At 50.9% G+C, this 19,384-nt stretch overlaps 1 protein-coding gene across 4 annotated transcripts in view; it reads right to left on the reverse strand.

Annotated features, from left to right (window-relative positions):
- The window catches only part of SLC6A1 (solute carrier family 6 member 1), a 48,921-nt gene extending 33,579 nt beyond the window's left edge, over positions 1-15,342 (reverse strand). For 2 of the 4 annotated variants that reach the window (XM_036030804.1, XM_036030803.1), the window contains exon 1: positions 15,158-15,342. The gene's annotated coding sequence lies outside the window, so the exon portion shown is untranslated. The remainder of the gene's footprint in view (positions 1-15,157) is intronic. The other 2 variants (XM_036030805.1, XM_028518963.2) reach the window with 2 other exon arrangements.
- Between the last annotated feature and the right edge of the window lie 4,042 nt (positions 15,343-19,384).

Raw genomic sequence — 19,384 nt, forward strand, 5'->3', positions numbered from 1 at the left:
GCAGCTCCACATCTTGGAGCAAACCCCTCAGCTGCCTCCACATGCCTGAGAGGTAATATGCAGACCCATTTTAAATAGCATTAACTGAATGCCTACTCTTCACAACATCCTGGTGTAACTTTCAAGCAAGTTACTTATTTTCTCTAGTGTTTGTTTCATTAGGAAGTAGGGGCAACGGTAACCACTTTGCACACTGCAAGACCTAGATTTGAGTTTTCCAGCACTGTGCCTGGCCCAGCAAGCGCTAAATACAGTGAAGCTAAAATGATCATTAGTCCCATTTTGCAGATGATGGTACTGATGCTCAGAGAGGCCAAATGAGCTGCCCAGGGTCACACAGGATTTAACCCAGGCCCTCTGAATCACAGTCCAGTGGTATCTGCTCACCCAGCAGGTGACTCCCACACATTGGCCTCTGTGAAAGTCTCTGAAGCCTTAAATGTGGCCTTATAACCTGTCTGGGCCTGCTTGCTGGGTTCTGGGTGGGGAGAAATGGGATTGCACGGAGATCAGTCCACCTGGCCTCACAGTCATACAAGAGCCAAGAAAACAGAGGCTCCCACCCTTTCCCTCTGCTTGCAGCCTCTGGGAGCCTGAAGTCTGGTGTACTGGGTGCCTCCAAAACCAGAATGTAGGAGAAGGGTAAAGGACACCCCACCCCAACAACCAGAGGGAGAAAAAAATCAGCTTTATAATTGCTGAAAGCTCAACAGAGCCATCCAAAGGGAAAATGAACTCCAGAAACCATGGGATCATGGTTCTCTTTCTCTGTGGTTGCATTATAAAAAAAAATCCACAACTTTTCATTAACAAAGAGGGAAAGTAAAGGATAGCTCAGAGTATAAGGGGGAAGTGAGCTGGGCACTTACTAATGTGCCAGGGCCTCTAAATGTCTTATTATTTTAACTTGCTATTATCACCCACCCCTGTTTTACTTAAGGATAAACTGAGGCACAGAAAGGTAAACTGACTTGCCAAAGGTCTCCCAGTTAAGAACTAGTAGGGTCAGAATTGAGCGCAGGCAGCCAGGCTCCTGTGCCCATGCTCTTAACCATTCCAGGGTGCTATTTCTATGGGGTGCCTGTGGAACCCCCAAGCCTACCTCTGGTGAGGGTATGAGTGGCCCATTTCTAGCAGGCAACTCTATTCAAAACAAACCCTGACAAGGATAAGGTCTGCTGCTCTTTTTAAGAAGCCCGAGGGAGGCTGCTGGCACTAGACCCTCTGAACTCTGGCTCCAGGAAACATGCAGGGTCCTATTGGGCAAGCCCTTTAAGTATCCTGGGAGCCAGTGAGAGGTCACATGGGATCTAGGCTGAGCAGCTCTCACCAGGCCCCTGAGGCTGGGGGCTCCAATTAGAGTCTCCCAGGAGGCAGCCAGCCCCAAGGGGTGGCAATCCCCTCTGGGAGGCCCCAGTTCTGTTCCAACTGCAAACATTGCCTGTGTTTGCGGCAGCCAGAAGGCTCAGCCTTAGGTCCTGTCTGCAGGGAGAGGGCTTTTCCAGGGACTGACAGGAGAGGAGGAAGGGCAGGTAGCTTGACTCTGGAGTCCACAGACTTGCTGTGTGATCTGGAGCCAGTCCTTTTCCCTCTCTGTGCCTCGGTTTCCTTCCTTGTGCAAGGAGAATTGGACTCTGATTTCTAGGGCATCTTCTAACTTCTATCTTTGTTCTCATCTCTTCCTGGTTGTCTCGCTCACACGATCAGTGGTTTGCCAACATCTGTTCTGTCTCTTAATTGTCTACAGTGCCTTACTGAACACCTCGCTTTGTCACGGCAATTTTCAGCTTAATCCAATCCAATCTAATCCGCATTGCTGGTGCACCTCCAGGGAGCCAGGTCCCACGCTGGGTGCAGGGGGATAAAGATACAGCTGGAGTCTGGGTTTTGCTGCCACTGAGCTCTCAGGACAGCTGGGAGATGGGCCATGAAACCAACATCCACATGATAAGTTCTGAAGCCCAGAGGAGGGATGGCACCCTGCCTAGGGGGCCTGGGTTTCAGCAAGCAACCGGGAGAGGAGGGCACTTGGGCTGATGGAAAGGGGAAAGAAGTAGAAACATTCTTTTTATAATCACAACTACTGAAGCAGGACTGAAATCCTTGACTTCTGGTCCATTCCAGGCAGAGTGAGCAGGGCAAAATGCATAATGCATTTTGAGACGGTGAGGTGCTTGGCTTGGTTGGCTAGAATCTGGGGTGGTTTAGGGATCATGGGGAGATGACCAGTAGCAAATAAAAGGCTTTGAATGTAGGCAAGGCAGGGTGTTGTACCCTGTAATAGAACAATGATCATACAGTTCGCTTATTAACTGATTTTTATATTTGATGCATTCATGGGCGATCGTATTTAACTTTCACAAAACTCCATTGCACACATGCAGAAAAAGAGGCTCAAGATGTAAAGCAATTTGCCCAGGGTACCAGGTCCAGGAGGCAGCAGCTTGATTCCAAGGCCCATCCTTCTAATGGCCCTTGTCCACTGCGGGCATGGTGGTGGTGGGGGGAGTCTGGAGCCACCGGCGCCTTTTAGGTGGGGAGATTTCCTCAAATAGTGACTTGGCAGCTAGGTGGGTAAGTGGGAGAGGGGTGGGAGGACAGCACCTGAGCTGGTACCATGGCGGGGGCCATGGGAAGGCCTGGTCCCTCTACACAACTTGGCTTTTCTCCTAGTAGCTAATTCTTCTGTCTTATGTGCCCACCTACACTGTCAGCTCTGTAGGAACAGGACCTGCCTGGGTCTTCAACTGCCGCTGCTTCCCTGCAGCAGCTCAAACAGTGCTAGACACAAACGTGCTCTCCTGAGTTCCGACGCCTGTGACGGGGTCGTTGTTGTTACAAGTCCTGGAGAAATGTCTGTTTCGGAGAAGATGGCACCGGTGTCCAAAGCAGTGCCGTGCTGGCACGTGTTTAACAAGGAGCTCTCACAAGAGCAAACAAGAGGCCCGATTTGGGGCAGCTGCTGATTTCTGTGGCGTGAACGCTCCCACCACAGCTGGTTCTGGGTGCCACCACAAGGTCACGGGATTGTGAAGAGATGAGCATGCTCTGCAAGTGGGCTCTGGATTGCTTTCTGTAGGGAAAGCTCCAGACAGCAACTCCTGGGCCAGCACCAGAGCAGACGCTGCAGCTCCTGTGGGTGCAGCTGGAGGGAGGAGTTTAGAGACCCTCTGTGGATGCTTAGGAGTGGAGAGGGGTGGGACTGAGGAAGGTGGGAAGGAGGAAGGAAAAAGGAGAGTGAAGAAAAGGGTAAAAGAAGGAGAGTAGAAGACAGGGAGACAGTAGCTGAGTGGCAGGAAAAAGGACACAGAAGGAACACAGATATTCTGTGCTCTCACTGAAACTTTGGGAGAGCCCAAGGAGGAAGGGAGCCTACATTTTAGTACTAAGAAATCTGTGGTTGGAGGAGCCTAAGGTCACAAGTGGCTGAGGAGCTGAGATTGAAACCCAGGCCAAAGAGCCTCCCCGCTGACTTCCTTCCATTGATTCTACCAGGATTTTAGCTGGGTGAGCCCACCAGTCTCAGCCTTCCAAGGAGGGCCCAGGACACTAACTGAGAACACACCCTGAGCCAGGCACACAGGAAGCCCACAGCGGGACAGCCAAGGTTTCCAACCTCCGGACCTCGCAGTCCTGTTCCAGGTTGCTTCTTTCTTCCCACCTTCTTCTGGCTGGTGTGGGGAACTCTCAAGCATTTCCGTTCCAGGGAATGCCTCTGCCAAGGCCCCTGGCTCGGCAGGCCAGGAAGGATTAATTCAGATCAGAAAATAAAAGTGACATGATGACCGACCACCTAGCATTCTCTGACATCACTTTCTGCCTTTTAAGACACACTTGTAAGAAAACCAGGGAGTTAAATAAATTCTCTCCTGTTCAAGATACAATTGCAAGGCTCTGAAGGGCATTAGGATAAAGGCCCTTTAAGATCTCAGATTTGGTAAAAAAAAAAAAACAAGCAAACCTTAACATTGCAGAGACTGACTGAACTAAATGACAAACTGTGATAAATCACACACAGACACACAGCCTAAGTGGAACGCTGACTCCATGTCACAGAACGGCACTTCAGTGACGGTGGCCCTGGGCGTCTCCATGGTTTCTGACCAAGCGTCCACACCTGGACTCCATTTCCTCCTCTCCACAGCTCTGAAGACTTTGTCAGTCCCATTCTAGAGATGAGCACACTGAAGCCCCAACGGTAAACTGTCTGGACCAAGGTCATACAAAGTCAAAATCAGAGCTACCAGGGATCTCAAACTAGTGGCCCACAGGCCATATGGGTCCCACCTGTGTTTGGTCAAGTGGCGTCAGCTTAGAATTTTAAAACATGCATTCACATGCTTTGTGGACACATGTTCTCTGACTTACTACAAGTCCTACTGTGACTGCCATCTTGTTCCCGACCACTTTACTTATTTCTTCAACCTGCCTGGCCCTCAACGGCCCCTGAGTTTGCAATCCTAACGTGCACAATGCAACCCAGAGAGCTCTTACTCTGAGTGGTAGAAGAAGGAACAGGTTAGTATTGTCCCTTCCTTAGGAGGATATGCAAAAATCTTGGGGGGGGGGGGTGATGTTTATACAAGCATGCTCAGTATTATAATTTTATATTTGGGAAACAACAAACCCTACTGTTATCTTAATATAAGCTTAGTTAGATTGAAAGAAGTGTCGAGAGAACCACTTTAGGACAGTTTGCAAGAATGAGGGAGTGTATTTTCAGAGTCAATTAAGGGTCAGATTCCAGGGTCTCAAATACTTCCCACCATAGAAAGCTTATTTCCTTTTTAAAAGGCTGAATGAATGCTCACTTCAGCCAATGCATCTGATGCATCTGTTCTTGATTCACTCACTTAGCTTTCAAAAAGAACCTTTGCAGTAGGCACCCTCCCTTCTTTGTAAAGTGAAACATTCCACGTAGCAAGAATAACCTACCCATTTGGGAAAAATGGATTTCTACTGAGCAATTTTCTCAAGTTCCATGCACAATAAACCAATTCAAGGGGTATTCAGAGATTATTTGTCATGACCCATGATAGGGACAGGCAGAGCAAGGCAGTGGCTACAGGCACTTGCCTAGAGGAAATGAAACCTGTTGTTGTTTTTAATTGATTTTGAGAGAGAGAGAGAAGGAGAGAGAGAAGCATCAATTTGTTGTTCCACCTATGTACGCATTCATTGGGTGCTTCTCGTATGTGCCCTGACTGGGGATTAAACCCGCAACCTTGGTGTATGGGGATAACGCTCAGCCGACTGGGCTACCCGGCCAGGACGAGTAAATCTGGTTTTGAATCTCAGTTCAGGTACTGTGTGACTGAAGGTCAGTCACCAACCTCTCTAAGACAAAGGTGATAATATCTACTTTTAGGGCTGCTGTGAGGATTAAATGGGAGAATACATAAAGTAGCTACAATGTACACCACCTGGAACACAGTAAATGCTTGACACCTGGCAGAGAGTATAGTAAGTCACCTGATTAGGCCTAGCGTTATTTGTTTTTGTTTTCTGTTTTATAACTGTGGGGGAAAGTCCGGGGTAGAATGTCAAGATTACCTTCAGCTACAGGCAATCAGTGTAAGGGCATGATGGGAGCCAGTGGGAAAGGCTGACCAAAGCAAATTCTGGCAGCCAAGTGTGTATTGAACACGGAGCCCAAAGTGGACGTGCGGCGCGCCGGGCCCACGAGCAGCACACCCGTTCACATCGGGGTGACCCTCAACTGCCTTCATTCGTTCCCGGCGCTTCTCTCAGCGTCGCGGCGCGGAACCGTCGGGATCCACGGCCTCAGGCTCACAGCCTCCTGCCCCGCCACCCGGCCGAGGACCCCGAGGACCCCGAGGACCGGCAGCGGACAATCGGCCCTCCTCTCCCGGAACCCAGAAGCGGGCGGCTGTCCCGGGGGGTGGCTTGGCGCAGACAGGTTTGCGGAAACCAACAACATGGCTGCTCGCCTCCCAGTGGTCAGGACCCCAGCTCTCTCCATTGCTTCTGAAACAGCCCAAGGCCCGAGTCCAGCACCCTCTTTCTGCTTCCAGAACGGAATGGGGTTGTCTGCCAGCTCTCATCGAGTCTCTGCCAGCATGCAAATGATGAACTCTGGGGTTTCTCAGGGTGTTAACCCCATGCGCTCCGATTCCCGAGCAGGGAAGTAAATCTACTGTGCCAGCTGTGCTGGAGCGAGAAATGAAGGTGTGTGTGGGTGAGAGTATTTATTTTCCAAGAGCGTTTGCAACGTGGAGTCATTTAGATAACTGCAGAGAGAAAACACAATTTCCCCTAGTGTGGTTTGCACATGTACTTTTAGGGATGGTACATTTGCAGGGAGGTACATCAATCAGGTTTTTCAAATGCAAAAATATTTATGCATATTTTTGGTGATGAGGGCTGTTCATTCTGATACTCACCAGCCTGGAATAAAGAGTCTGCTATTTGTCATTCTTTTAATCCTCACCCAAGGATATGTTTATTGGTTTTAGAGGGGGCGGGCAGAGAGGTGGGAGGACAAAGAGAGAAGGAGAGACATTGATGTGAGAGAGAAACATTGATCAGTTGCCTCCTGTACGTGCCCTGGCTGGGGATTGAATCTGTTACCTAGGTACCATATGTGCCAGGATCTAGAATCAAACCTGCAACCTTTTGGTGTATAGGACAATGCTCCAACCAACCGAGCCACTTAGCCAGAGCATATCTTGCTTTAGTCATTCCGCTCTTCCAACTCCACAAATTTTAAGCAATGCATGGTTAGAAGGGACAGACCCTTCTCCTACAACTCCTCTCTGGTTAATGGTAATAGCGACTGATGATTGAGCTATGCCCAAGAGTGGGGCTTGATGCTCTACCTACCTTATTTCACAAAAAATCCTAGGAGGTAGTCTGTTATTACCTCCATTTTGCATATAAAGACACTGAGGCTCAAAGAGATGAAATGACTTGCCCAGGGCCACACAGCTAGGCAGTGGGAGGAAGGGCTTTGACTTTGCACTAAAGCTGAGGTTTGGAGCTACCTTGCTGTACTGTTTCCCCATCCCTCCTGTGCTGGAAGTGTCCCTCCTGTCCGGTCAGATCTCCACGAGCACCCTCCTTAACAGCCTTTAGAGAGGTCTGGGTGCTCTGACTGCAGTGCTCAGAGCTGGCTCCCTTCTGGGTCCTGATGCCACCATCTGCCCTCCCCCTCACAGTGTCCCTTTCCAGTCTTCCCCACCACTCCCAACCCTCAGCAGTAGTTTGAGGTTTAAATCCCAGCGTCACCTCTGGCCTGCTTGCACGACCTGGGGAAAGTCACTTCACCTCTCTTCACTTCGCTTTGTGCCCCCATGAAGAAAGTGAAGGTGATTATCCCTTTCTGTCAAGGTCACAGGAAGGATGAAACTAGACAAAGCCGTTTCCTCACACCTACTCCCAGCCCCACCAGCCCCGAGCATCCTTTATGGGGAATCTCAAACCCTAGACACAGTCCCCTCCACTCTTTCACTTGTTCCAGCAGCTCCCGAATCAGCATTCAACACACATCACTCTGCCTTGTACAACGCCATTATCTCCGGAGGACACAGGCTCCGTTGCCATGGCAACCAGAGTCCTTCCACCAACTCTATTTAATAATTTCTCAACAGTGGAGCTGGGCTGACTTGGGGCAGGAGGAAAAGCACTGAGTTAGGGGTTAGAAGCTCCAGGTCTTTGTACCTGCGGGCCTAGGACTTCTCTCTCGGCCTTGGTTTACCCATTAGTAATGCAGAGGTGTCTGAAATGGGTGGGTTTTGTGGCTTTCTCTGGCCTAGAAAAACCTGAGAAATAGCCTTTGAGGTCCAGGAAGTGAGAGGCAGGGAACACAGAGCTACTGAAGAGGGCTTGGAGGTTTGAGCGACATTTCAAGTCCACAAGAAGAACCAGGAGCTGCCTTTGGTGACTGCACTCTCTCCTTCTGCTGACTTGCCTGCAAAGTGTTACTTTTCAGACATGAGTGCAATCTCTGTGACCCTCCATGTTCAGGGCTGGGTTGGGTGGGAGACAGATTTTCTTGCACCCATCAGAGCCCTCACTCTGCCCAATGTGCAGATGTATAAACTGAGTCTCAGAAAAGGCAAAGGGGTCGTCCATGGTTAGCCAGCAAGTAGAAAGTCCAGCCATCCAGAAAGGCCAAGTCAGTGGTGCCTAGAGAAGAGAGCCAGCCCACTACCCTGTCCCTCTGCCCCACTCAGCCCACCTGTGGGCTGACCTTGCTCCAGCTCCCACCTGTGTGGCCTCTGGCTCTCACTTAAGGAGTCATACAATCAAAGCAAGAGGTAAGTACCTACTATGTGTCCTCCACTATGCTGGGCACTGGAGACCCAGAAGACACAGCATTCCTGCTCTTAGGAGATTTATGGTTTTCACTGTGAACAGCTAGCTCTTCAAAGCAGAACAATGTCTGCTTTGCCTCCATGATCCACAGAAGGGCCTGGCATACGGTAGGTGCTCAAAGTTTTATTTGGTAGAGTTCTTTGTCCACATTTGGACGATCTCTCTGGAGGAGCCACTGGTGTCCCCAGCTCCAAGGAGCTGCTGCAGACCCAGTGCTGGGGATGAGACTGGTATGGACGAGGCTCTGTAACTTGTCTGGCTCCAAGGGAGGGGGTGGCTCTGCCCTGGCCCATGATGATGGCACCACTTCTAGGCATAGCCATTGTAGCCCAGTGGTGCTATTTAACTCCTCTGGGGTTGGCATTCTCATTTAATACTCGTGGAATAATTAACAGTGCCACATCTGCTCTGTCATTAGTGGTATTCACTGCCATTTGAGAAAGGGCTCTTATCTTCCCCAGTCATTAGTCTCGGGAGGCTATTAAGGGGGAAATGGAGGAGGAAGTGGGGCATGAAGCCTCCCTTTCCCTGTCTGCAAGCCAGGAACTGCTGTTTGTCCTGTCCAGTCCAAACCCCTTGGCTTTATGGACTGAGAACGCAAAGCTCAGAGAAGGGAAGGACCCTGCCCACGGTCCCCAGCAGGCTCAAGGCTATCGGACTGGAGGTTGCCCTCCCACTTCTTTCTTGGGTCTGCAAGCCCAGGCCTTGGGGTCCTGCAGACCCAGGTCTGAGTCGCAGCTCTGCCACATGCCAGGGGCCACCTAGGACAACCACATGAGTTCAGTGGGCTTCAGTTTCCTTATTGAGGATCCTGGGACACTGCTTGGAAAGTGCTCCACTCAGTGTCTGGGTCACAGTCAGAGCTCAATACTGGGGCTTGTACACATCTGATTATTTGGGTCACTGTGCTGAACCAACTTGTTAAACATGTACATGTAATACATGTATGCATTTAAATTCTATCATCACAGGATACTCTCCAGCAAGACTCCTTCCTCACCCCCAAGCCCACCTGTTTTTTAATCATAAGAGTTCTTGACCTCAAGCTCTGGAAACATCTGATTCGGGAGCAAAGGAGTTCAGGTGGCAGTGAGGCTGGATCACAGGATGGAGCTCAGACAGAGCACGGGGATCCAGTTGTTCAGTGTGCTGGGCAACCCGGAGCTAGCAGCTCCACCTCCCGTGGCCTCAGGGTGGTCCTCCTGCCCATAGGGACAGTGGCACCCATCCCCCAGCATCATCTCACCAGCCTCGGGCAGCCCAAGCCTGATGCCCAGGAGGCTCTCCATACTCAGTGGTCGGGGCCAGGCTGGCCACACAGACCGGGGACACATCAAACTCTCAGGTATCCCTGCTGCCCCCAGCACCTCAGAAGTCAGTTCCTAAAATTTGTGATATTTCATAATCTCCAGCACAGATAGCAGTTCAAGGGCAGGGGGAATGTGAGATCGTTGCCAGGGTGAGTGGTTTCCATTCCATATCCCCTCCACTTCTACCCTCTTGTCTGGACATGGCTCGGCACCACACTGCCCACTCCTCCAGGGGGGCCCAATGTTCTGAGGCTCATGTCTGAACACTCTCCCGCACCTTTCTGGTTATCAAGGCCCTTAGATCTTTCTAGACAATCTTGCTGGGTCCCTAGTGTTCATTTTCACCCAAATCCATCTAGATAAGCACACTTGTGAGCCTGCATGTGTGTCTGAGAGAATCGTCCCTTCCTTTCTCCCCACATGCCATCACCATGGCAAAGACACCTTCGCCTCTGGCCAGAGCTCAGGGAAGATACCATGGCTCTTTTCTCCTAGACCTCAGGCTGTGCCTCCCCACACTGCCCTGCAAACTCCATCCCTGTGCACTCTGCACTCTGCCTCCTACAGACCCCGGCTAGTCTGGGCACCTTCTCAAGGGGCTACCTGGCAAATTGGGATTTGGGCTTAGTAAAGGTGATTTCCATCAGCTGGGAAACCAGAGGTCAGGGATAAGGGTGTTAAGGGCTCCCTGAGCTTCAGTTTCTCCATCCAAAAGATGGAGATACTGGTAATAATATATTTCACTTGGAGCTCTCAGGGCTATTGCATGCTTCAATTGAGAAAGCACTTAATGAAATTCTACATAAATGTTAAGTGTGCACGTACTCACATGTGTGCAAAGAGGTTTATTTGAGTCAGGGTCATTCTGATTTGAGCTTTATGGGAAAACTAGCTTGAAAATGTCTATTTTTGTTTGAAAAAAGACTCTTCTTCAGGATATCAAGGACCATATTTTCTTCCCCTGGAATACTTCACCCAGGATCAAAAGAAAGTAGAGCTGCAAGAGCATATTTTTTCCTGCAAACTGTAAAGTACCATTTTGATGTCCGGGAATACTGTTATAAGCCTTAAGTCCCAGCAAACGGCAACACTGATACCAAATGTCATTGCTTCCTTCCTTGTGGCCCCTGCCCTCCCCCTGTACAGAACCTGCTCACCAAACAATAAGGCCATGAGAGCAACCTGCTGTCAATGTCTTTCAGGGCATCTTTGACCTTGAATGTCCCTCTGGCCAGGGCTCAGTTATCTCAAGAGCTGGCATATGACACTGATCTTGCAGACACTACGCAGCTGACAGGTGGACAGAGCTGCAGGCCACTGTCCGAGGCAGCATCCTCCAACCTGGCCTGTGTGCCAGGATCCCATCCAGCCCAGGAAACTGGGGGCCCCTTTTGCCAAGAGTCAGACCCAAGAGGGCCCCTGAACCCCTAATGTGGCCCGTTCCACCTAGCTGCACACCCCCTGCTTTCAGAGCACCACAGCCAATTGCTTTGCAAGACCTGGACTCCTTGTAATTTCCAATTTGTGAGAAATATAAAAATAGAAGGCGTTTCGCTGCAGGCAGCTTGCATCAAATTGGATGCCATTTCCGTGTCATGTCAGATCACGATAAATGAAGCTGATGGCTTTGTCGGCCACTCTCAGTGGCTTCCAGAACAGCCAAAGGGTGATGACAAATTGGGGACACCTAAGAATGAGGGAATGGGAGCTGGGTGCACAACGTCAACACCAGTTTCAAATGAATTTAAAGTCTAAGTCACGGATATATGGCAACAGGCTGGGCAGCTGGGTGCGAATTCCAGTTCCGCAACTTAGCAGCTGAGGGACACTGGGTACAATTCATCTCTTTGGGCCTCAGCTTCCCCAGTTATTAAACAGTGGCTGTCATGCTATTGGCCTCCCAGAGCTTGGAAAAGCTCCAAGGACAGAAAAGGATGGGAAGTGCTCTGTAACTGTGCAGCTCCTTAAATGGGGAGCCATGGTCCTTGCTAAGTGACAACACCAGGGGCTTTTCCTTTGTGCCTGAGTTGGGGCTCCAGTGCCATTGAGAAGCCCAGCAACCCTGCAGCCAGTGCCCAAACCTCTCGCCTTATCTGTTTCTTCATCTGTGCAGGGGCAAGTCTACTACATACCTCATAGGGTTTTGTGAAAATTAAACGCAATAATATTAAGTAAAGTACACACCACATTCCCTGGCAAATCATCAACTTGCAATAACTGTCAATTATTATTATTGTTGATATTATCATTGAAAAAATATTGAGTGGGCTCTTTTTTTTTCCTGTTTATGACTGAATCCAAGCCTACACTGAAATATCACAGCTTGTGTTCACACCTACAGTCTATGCCAGGCAACCCTTATCTCTGCCGTTAGCTCGCTTCCCTCTTCCTCCCTCATCCCCTTCTCCTGGCTCCAGAAGGCTTCAGGTGAGCTCCAACAGAACATGCTGGAAGTTCATAAAGCTTACTGAGGCACATTTCCTGGAAAGCCCTATTTTGGAGTCCATATCTAGCCTCCTACCCTTTTGCCCTTTCTAGCGCCACTTCCTTTCCCTCTACCTCCTAGTGACCTTCAGGGAATGGGGGAAAGGTGACAAAAGGGACTGCTGACGCAGGGCCCATTTGCGGAGCTGGAAGCTGAGAAATGCCACAGGGCAGTGGACAAGCGTCTGATGAAATCCTTCCTGAGAGGGGGCCTTGCTACTCTTTGCCACTGGAGTCAACCCAAGGTTGCTTTCATCATGCCAAGGGCTGTGCTCTGCCCCTATCCTCTGGGCACAGAGAAGCTGGGGTGACTGCACGGTTGCACTGAAGGGGCAGTTCTGACACAGGCAAAGACAGGCCTGAAGCTGGGTACACCTTGGGTCAGGTGACAGCGATGGGCTTGGGCATCCCACCCGCTCCCAAGGACAAAGGGGATTTATTTTGGGAAGAAGGGGGCTGGAGGCGGCAGGCAAGGCTTAATAGATAGAGGCTGACACTCAGCCTGTGAGGCACACACAAGCGAGAGAGGGAGAAAAGGTGTGTCCAAATTCCGAGTCACCTTTATCTCCACTGACAGGAAGTGTCTTTTTGTGATGGCAAGAAGCCACTTGGCTTTCATGCTTTATTTCACATTGCTCTTAGCATGTGCCAGCAAGGTAGAGGAGCAGCCTGATGGCAGACCCGAGGGGCCTCCCCATCAATCTCCCTGTCAATCATCAAGTCCCGACCATCACCCCACCACATCACTCTGCACAGGTGAAGACCTACATCTAGAGGCTCAGCAGCAGTGAGGCAAGTGTTGGCTGGGAAATTAGAAGAGCAGGGTTCAAATCCCTGCCCTACCTTGTCTCGCTGTGTGACCTTGGGCAAGTCACTCACCATCTCTGAACTGCAGTTTCCTCACCTCTGCAGTGGAGGATTAGAACTGTACCTGCTGCACAAGGTTATTGAGGAAGCTGGGCACATTAGAAGCTTTCAGTACTCCATTCCTTTCTTCTGGCAGGGATGAGAACTTCCCCAAGGTCACCTGGCCAGAAAATGGCAGTACCCCAGCTCAAGTCTAACCCATCCAGGGCTCATTCCTGGTCGTGGTCTCAGATGGCTCAATGGCACCGGTATATATTGTAGGTAAGTCCAACTTCCATCCATGCTGGTTTTATTCTAAGACACTTCCTGAGTGCCCGCTGTGTGCTGGGCCATGCATAAACAAATTCATGGCCTTGGAGCTCCTGGTTGCCAGGCATGTGAAATTTAGGGGACAACAACTGTTGTGCTTCTTCCAGCTTTGAGGGACTTGGTCTTTTTCTTTGTCATTACCCTCTGAGTTGCCTAACTCCTTGGCCCCTAGAAGCCCCTCCCACCCCCATCTCGAGGTCCTGGGGGACCGTCTTCTCACCACGCTTCCAGTCCTGGCATAGTCACGCATTAGGAAAGATGGTTCCCGCTTTCTCTCCCAGGCAGCTGCCTCTCTCGTGTGGTTCTCAGAGACTGCCCCACTCTGCAGATGCTATGCCAGACAAGCCAGGCTGTGTGTCCTGCTGAACTCACTGTTTGTCCTTCAAGGACTGGCCACTGAGCCAGTGCTTTGCTGGAGGGAGAGTGCTTTCTTTGTTTGCCGCCTGCCTCACAATTTATATCTGAGGCTCAGGGGAGGCTCAGCCATTTTGCCCTGGTTGCTCTGGGGAAAGGTCCCTCCCACTCCTTGCTCCAGGGAGAGACGGGGGTGCGAGAAGCCTGTAGTCCCACTGACCTCCTTTGTTCTGGAATTTTGGAGTTGAGGTAGCCTTTTCAGACTCCATTATGAATACATTTTTCCCAAAGTTCCCAAAGAGAGTAACTAGGCACCCGAGAACCCATTCTCTCACCAAGCCCCCACCTTGTGTCACAGAAAAATGAAGGTCAGTTCCAAAGTCCACTTGCATAGCCTGACAGTCTCTGATTTTGGGGGTGTCACCAAAGCTCAGGAGCCATTTTATTCAGCACGCCCTCCCCCTGCCAGTTGTTCATGTGGGTGAGTCTGAGCTTCCAGAGACAGGAAGGCAAAGCTCCAGCCTCACATTAGGAAGAAACGGGGTGTTATCATTTGGCTTTTTAAAATCCAATCTTCTTCTTAGGGTTCACATCTATTTGGGGAGGATACCAGCTCAGAGACTCAGCTGGGGGACAGAGGAGAGCTGCCAGGTCTGAGTTCCTTGTCTGAAGACTAAGCCAAGCTAGGACAGGGCATCTGTGGGTGCCGACCGAGGGGACGTGGCGGTACATGGAGACCTGATGGTCTTTGCCTCGGGGCAGCCGTGGCAGGCACAGTCGCCAACCCCCGGGAGTAAATGCCAGAACACAAGACAAGGTGAGCGCGGTGCCCTGGTGGCAAAGGGGCACCGTCCTTAAAACCTCCAGTGGAGCCCCCTCACCCCACATCCCTAGGGGAAAGGAGAGGGGAGGGCAGCGAGAGCTTGTGTGCGCTCAGCCCGAGCTGTGGTGCGCTTTTTAGCCAACATTTCTTGAGAGCTGGAGCTGCCCTGGGATAGGGAGGAGGTGTCCCGTCCCCAAGTCGCCGGCCTCCTTAGCCTTTGGAGAATAAATGATGGGCACTGCTCTATCTCGATACAGCTGACTCTGAGAGAGGAAAGTGGCGCACGGTCCCCCAAACATTCACTCTCGGGTCCCCCACTACCCCTTGGGAAATGGATGCGACGCTTCGACGGCTCCAGCAGAGTCCAGCGCCAACCCGGGGGGTCCAAGTGGCCCCGCGACAAGGAACGGACATGCGATTCTGGTGACTCTCCCTCGAGTCCCCTGCCCTCGGAGCCTCCCTAGGGAATGGCCCGGACGATCGTCGACGGACGGAGCGGTCCTCTGGCTCCTTCATGTGGCCCCAGACGAGGCGAAGTGCGGGGGTTAGAATCTCCGGGTATCCGCCCCCCACCCCGCCAGGCCCACCGCTACGGCTCGGGGCGCCTGGCTGTTGTGCGCCGACTGTCCCGAGCTTTGCGCCCCACGCCCCGACGCCGGCCGTCTGTTCCTACCTGCGGCCGGGGCTGGGGCTGCCCGCGGCGGGCGCTACGCGGGCAGCTCGGCCACTCTGGTGAGCTCCGGGCGCGGGGCCGCTCTCCGCACGGGTCCGCGCTGCGCTCCCGGCTTCTGGGTTCCTCCGCTCCGTGCAGCCCGCCCGCAACCTCGCCGCTCGCTCGGGCTCGGTCTTTCGAGGGCGGGCGGAGGGATGCGGGGAAGGGGGGCAGCGGGGGAGCGCGGGACAGAGGGGCGGGAAGCGCGGGCGGGGGCGTGGCCGCTGCGCAGGAGCCCGCCCACCCGGGGAGGGGCCTGCCTGCGCCTCGCGTCCCCTGCGCGGGTCCACCTCCCCACCTCCCCACCGCCCCACCGCCCCCTGGCCTCCGTCCGCAGGGGCCGCGCTCCCAGGTGCTCCCTCGCAGCGTCTTCGCCTGAAGCCTCGGTCCTTTTCCTCACCCCTGCTGCTGTCCTTTTCTTACCATCTTCCCTCTTTCTCCCATTTCCCCCTTCCATTTCCCCCTCCACATCTCCCTTGCTTCTCTCCTCTTTCTCCTTTTCTTCTCTCTCTCCTTTCCCCACTCCCTCTCCTGTCTGGCTGGCTCCACGCTCCCTTCCTCCTCTCTCTCCCTCTTTCCTGTTCCTCCAGTCCGGTGCCCTCGTCCCTGCCTAGGCTTTGGGGTCCTCAGGCTGTCTTGGTCTCAGTCTCCCAGTCCCTTTCAACATGGATTTCTCTCTTGGTTTTTCTCTTTCCACCTCGTAAGTTTGCTTCTGTTGGTCTTTTTGTTCTTTTCTCTGTCCCCCTCATCTCTGTAGGTTACAGGGTCCTCAGTGTGGGTGTGCGGTGGGTTCCTGCCTCCTCTCTGCTCGGCTTCTCCTCCCCAGCAACCTCCCCTGTCTATTGCAAGGGGGACGACGCTTTTGGCCTGGAGCTAACAGCCTCTTGGGACCAGACTGAGTGTGTGCTGTGGCAGGGAGGGGTGAGTTGGAAGGGACTTCCCATCTGCTGCCAGGGGTTGATCATAGAGACACAATTGGCTGTGTGTGTTTTGGATGGACAGATGGATAAACAGATGACAGAAAAGGGAAACACAGCCTGGAAAAAAAACACCCAGGGATGACAGCAGAACCGGAGACACCCTCTTCTTTTTCAGTTCTTAAGGTTTGATGCTTGCCCCAAAGAAGCCCTTCTCCCAGCCAGTCCCAGCCTAGTGTCTGAGGACTCCCTCCCTTCCCCTTGCTAAGTCCTGGCCACATCTTCCTTTCACAAATGCTCCTGGGAATGGGGCCATGACTGCTTTTCCCTTTGTATCCCCCAAGGACTCGCAGAAAAGATTTCTTCTCTCCAGCCTGGACCTACTCTTCATCTCCTCTGTCTGTGCCCAGGGCTGGCCTTTGCCCATTGACTTCCCATGCCCCCACCTAGCTCCACACTCTGATCATCTTTCCTGGGGTCCCACAACACGCAGTGCTCCCCAAGGTCACCCAGTCTTCTCTTGCATCTTTCCCCACACTCTTGGCCACAGCATGGAATCTTTATATCTTTTTTGACCCATCCGTTCCTCCTCGCTCACTGGTCCCCAGGTCCTTGTGACCTCCACCAGTGCTTCACATGAGTATTTATTGAGCGCCTTCTATTTGCCAGGCACTGCCCTAGGCTCTGGAGACACAGCACTGGGCAAGACAGAAAGGCCACAGACCTCAAGGTGGTCCTGGACCAGTGTGAGAGACAGGCTTTTGTCAAATAACCACACAAGCCCAGAGTGACAAGATCTGCCAGAACCACACATTTCAGGGGCTCCCAGTCCAATTTGGGATTGTCAGGAAAGGTTTCTTCAAGGAAGTACCATTTGAACCACTTGTGGTCCACAGGATGCATAGGAGCCATCTGAATGGAGATGTGGGCACAGCTCTGAGCAAGGGTGTGCAGTTAGCAAAGATGGAAGCTGTTTTCCACGTGCTTGATATTCATGTCAACTTCTTTAAGGGATAACACCTCAATTTTAATATGGGGAACTTCCCCTCTTCCACTCACATTCATGTGGCTGGATGGGGTTCCCTCCTTCCAGAGGTGGGTATGAGACCCAGAACACATTAAGTACCATGACCATAATGGGGGAAACATGTGACATATGCTGGGTCAATGAAAACTCTCCAAGGGACCTTTGCTAAAATTATTGTCAAACAGAAGCTTAAGGCCCGATGAATATTATTTGAGTCCCTGGGTTCAGCCATGCCTGAAGGCTATTTAGTTATTTAAATTTCCTTAAGTTTCTTTTGTCACTTAAGCAAGTCTGGATTCTTTTTATGTTGCTTACAACTAAAATAGTCCTGCTGAATCTAGTACTAGGTTAAGATATATAAAGCGTTACTTATATAAAGGAATAATAATAACCACTTCCATCCTCCTTCCTTTCTTCAGGTCTCCTGAATAGCCTCACACAAAATTTGTCTCTTTTGTTTTTCTTATTCCTGCTCAGAAGTTAATTTCCCTCCATTTTCATTGCTCTAAATGCATTTTGCCTACATATGGAAGCAAACCCTGGTTGTCAGTTTCGTAGGGTGACCATCTGATGCTGGATTGTCTCCTCAACATTCCCTGCTCCCTGCCCATCTCCCCACACCTCCATGACTGTCCAGTATCTGTCTTCACATCTCCAGGGATGAGGACCTCATTATGCTACCAGGGAAATAGTTTCAAACAACAAACTCATATTAGTTGAGTTCTAAGAACTGCAGTGGGGCTTTAGATAAGGGACACTATACTGTGAATTGTGCTGGCTGCATGCAGGCTCTCTGTGTCCTTCCCAAAAGCCCAGGCTAAAGCCTTTCAGAGAACTCACATGCATTCCTTATGGGCTAGGGTGGTGGGTTCTGTTAAGCAGTGTTCCCAAAATGTGGGCTGGCAGCCACTGGTGGGAGCTAGGATAATTTTCAATGTAGTAGAATAACATGGCATGCAAAAGCTCTTTCATACTCATCTGCCTGTAGTAACATCCTTGTGATTTTTGTCCATGAGCAAGTCTCAGGTTAGTGCTAATTTGTCTTCAACACCTCTTAAGCACATGTCCTAATCCCATTTTAAGTAAGAGAGATGAGCCTTAGGACTCCAGCCTTGGTAGACAATAATATCTAGTTAGAATTGACTGCATTGCTCATTTGTCCTTGGGTTTATTTTAATGGAGACCTATTTCTGGCAAGTAATACTGATCTTCTAGTTATAGTATGATGTACAGTTTCTTTTTGAGATACATTTATTTAATCTAAAAAGGAAAATATTTAAGTAAGTAAAAATAGACACATTACACAGATTTTTGCAAAACTCCTGTGGCTGGTTTGCAAATGACTAAAGTTTGAGTAGCCTAATTTACAGAAGCATTTCACCCATGTGTTTATTCACTCAGCAAACGTTTACTGAGCACCTCTGAGCATGAGGCATGGGGAAATCTAGACTAAGAGGTAACACAGTTGATAGGAGACTCCATTAGAGACAAGAGGGCCTGAGCATGGAAAGGCTTAACCTCCACATGAAAGGATCAGACTTGACCCTGGGGGGCGCTGGAGAGACACTGAATGTGCTGGAGCAGAAGAGTGAAGGGTAGGTAAGGTTTAAGAAAGCTGAGATTGGCCAGGTATGCAAGGGGGATTGAAAGGAAGAACATTGGATATCAGGAGACCTGTGGGGGCTGTTGTATTGCAGGGCTGACATGAGGAAGTCTAGCAACAAGCAGAGTTCCTAGCACATAGTAGGCTTTCAGTAAATGTTTGAAAAATTATTATTAACATTATTGCTATAGTCCTCTCCCTTTCTTGACTTGGGGTAATTCATTGAATCATAGATTTACAAGGTGTCAGACTGGACATGGCCTTTAGATATTACCTAATTGAATCATTTTATTTTAGAAATGGGTAAACTGAGGCCCAGAGAGAGGCAATGACTTGCCTAGCTAACTGGTGACAGAGCCGGGAAGATGATGACTACTAGCTACATTTTGGAGCTCTTGCTGTGTGTTCATTATTGACACATGGGGAAACAGAGGCCCAGAGGGTGGCCGGCCCAAAGTCGCACAGGTAGAGGCAGAGCTGGGGTCCAGCCCAGGCCCAGCCACCTCCAAAGCCAGTGCCCCTGGGACTTTCCTGCCACCCCAGACAGCCCCCTGTCAGGCCACAGGTGACTCTGGGAGATCAGGATGCCAAGATCTGTCACTGACCCTCTTGTGTGACCTCAGGCAAGTCTCTTCCTCTCT

This window comes from Phyllostomus discolor, chromosome 7 (genome assembly GCF_004126475.2).
Source record: "Phyllostomus discolor isolate MPI-MPIP mPhyDis1 chromosome 7, mPhyDis1.pri.v3, whole genome shotgun sequence".
In the NCBI taxonomy this organism is placed as follows: domain Eukaryota; kingdom Metazoa; phylum Chordata; class Mammalia; order Chiroptera; family Phyllostomidae; genus Phyllostomus; species Phyllostomus discolor.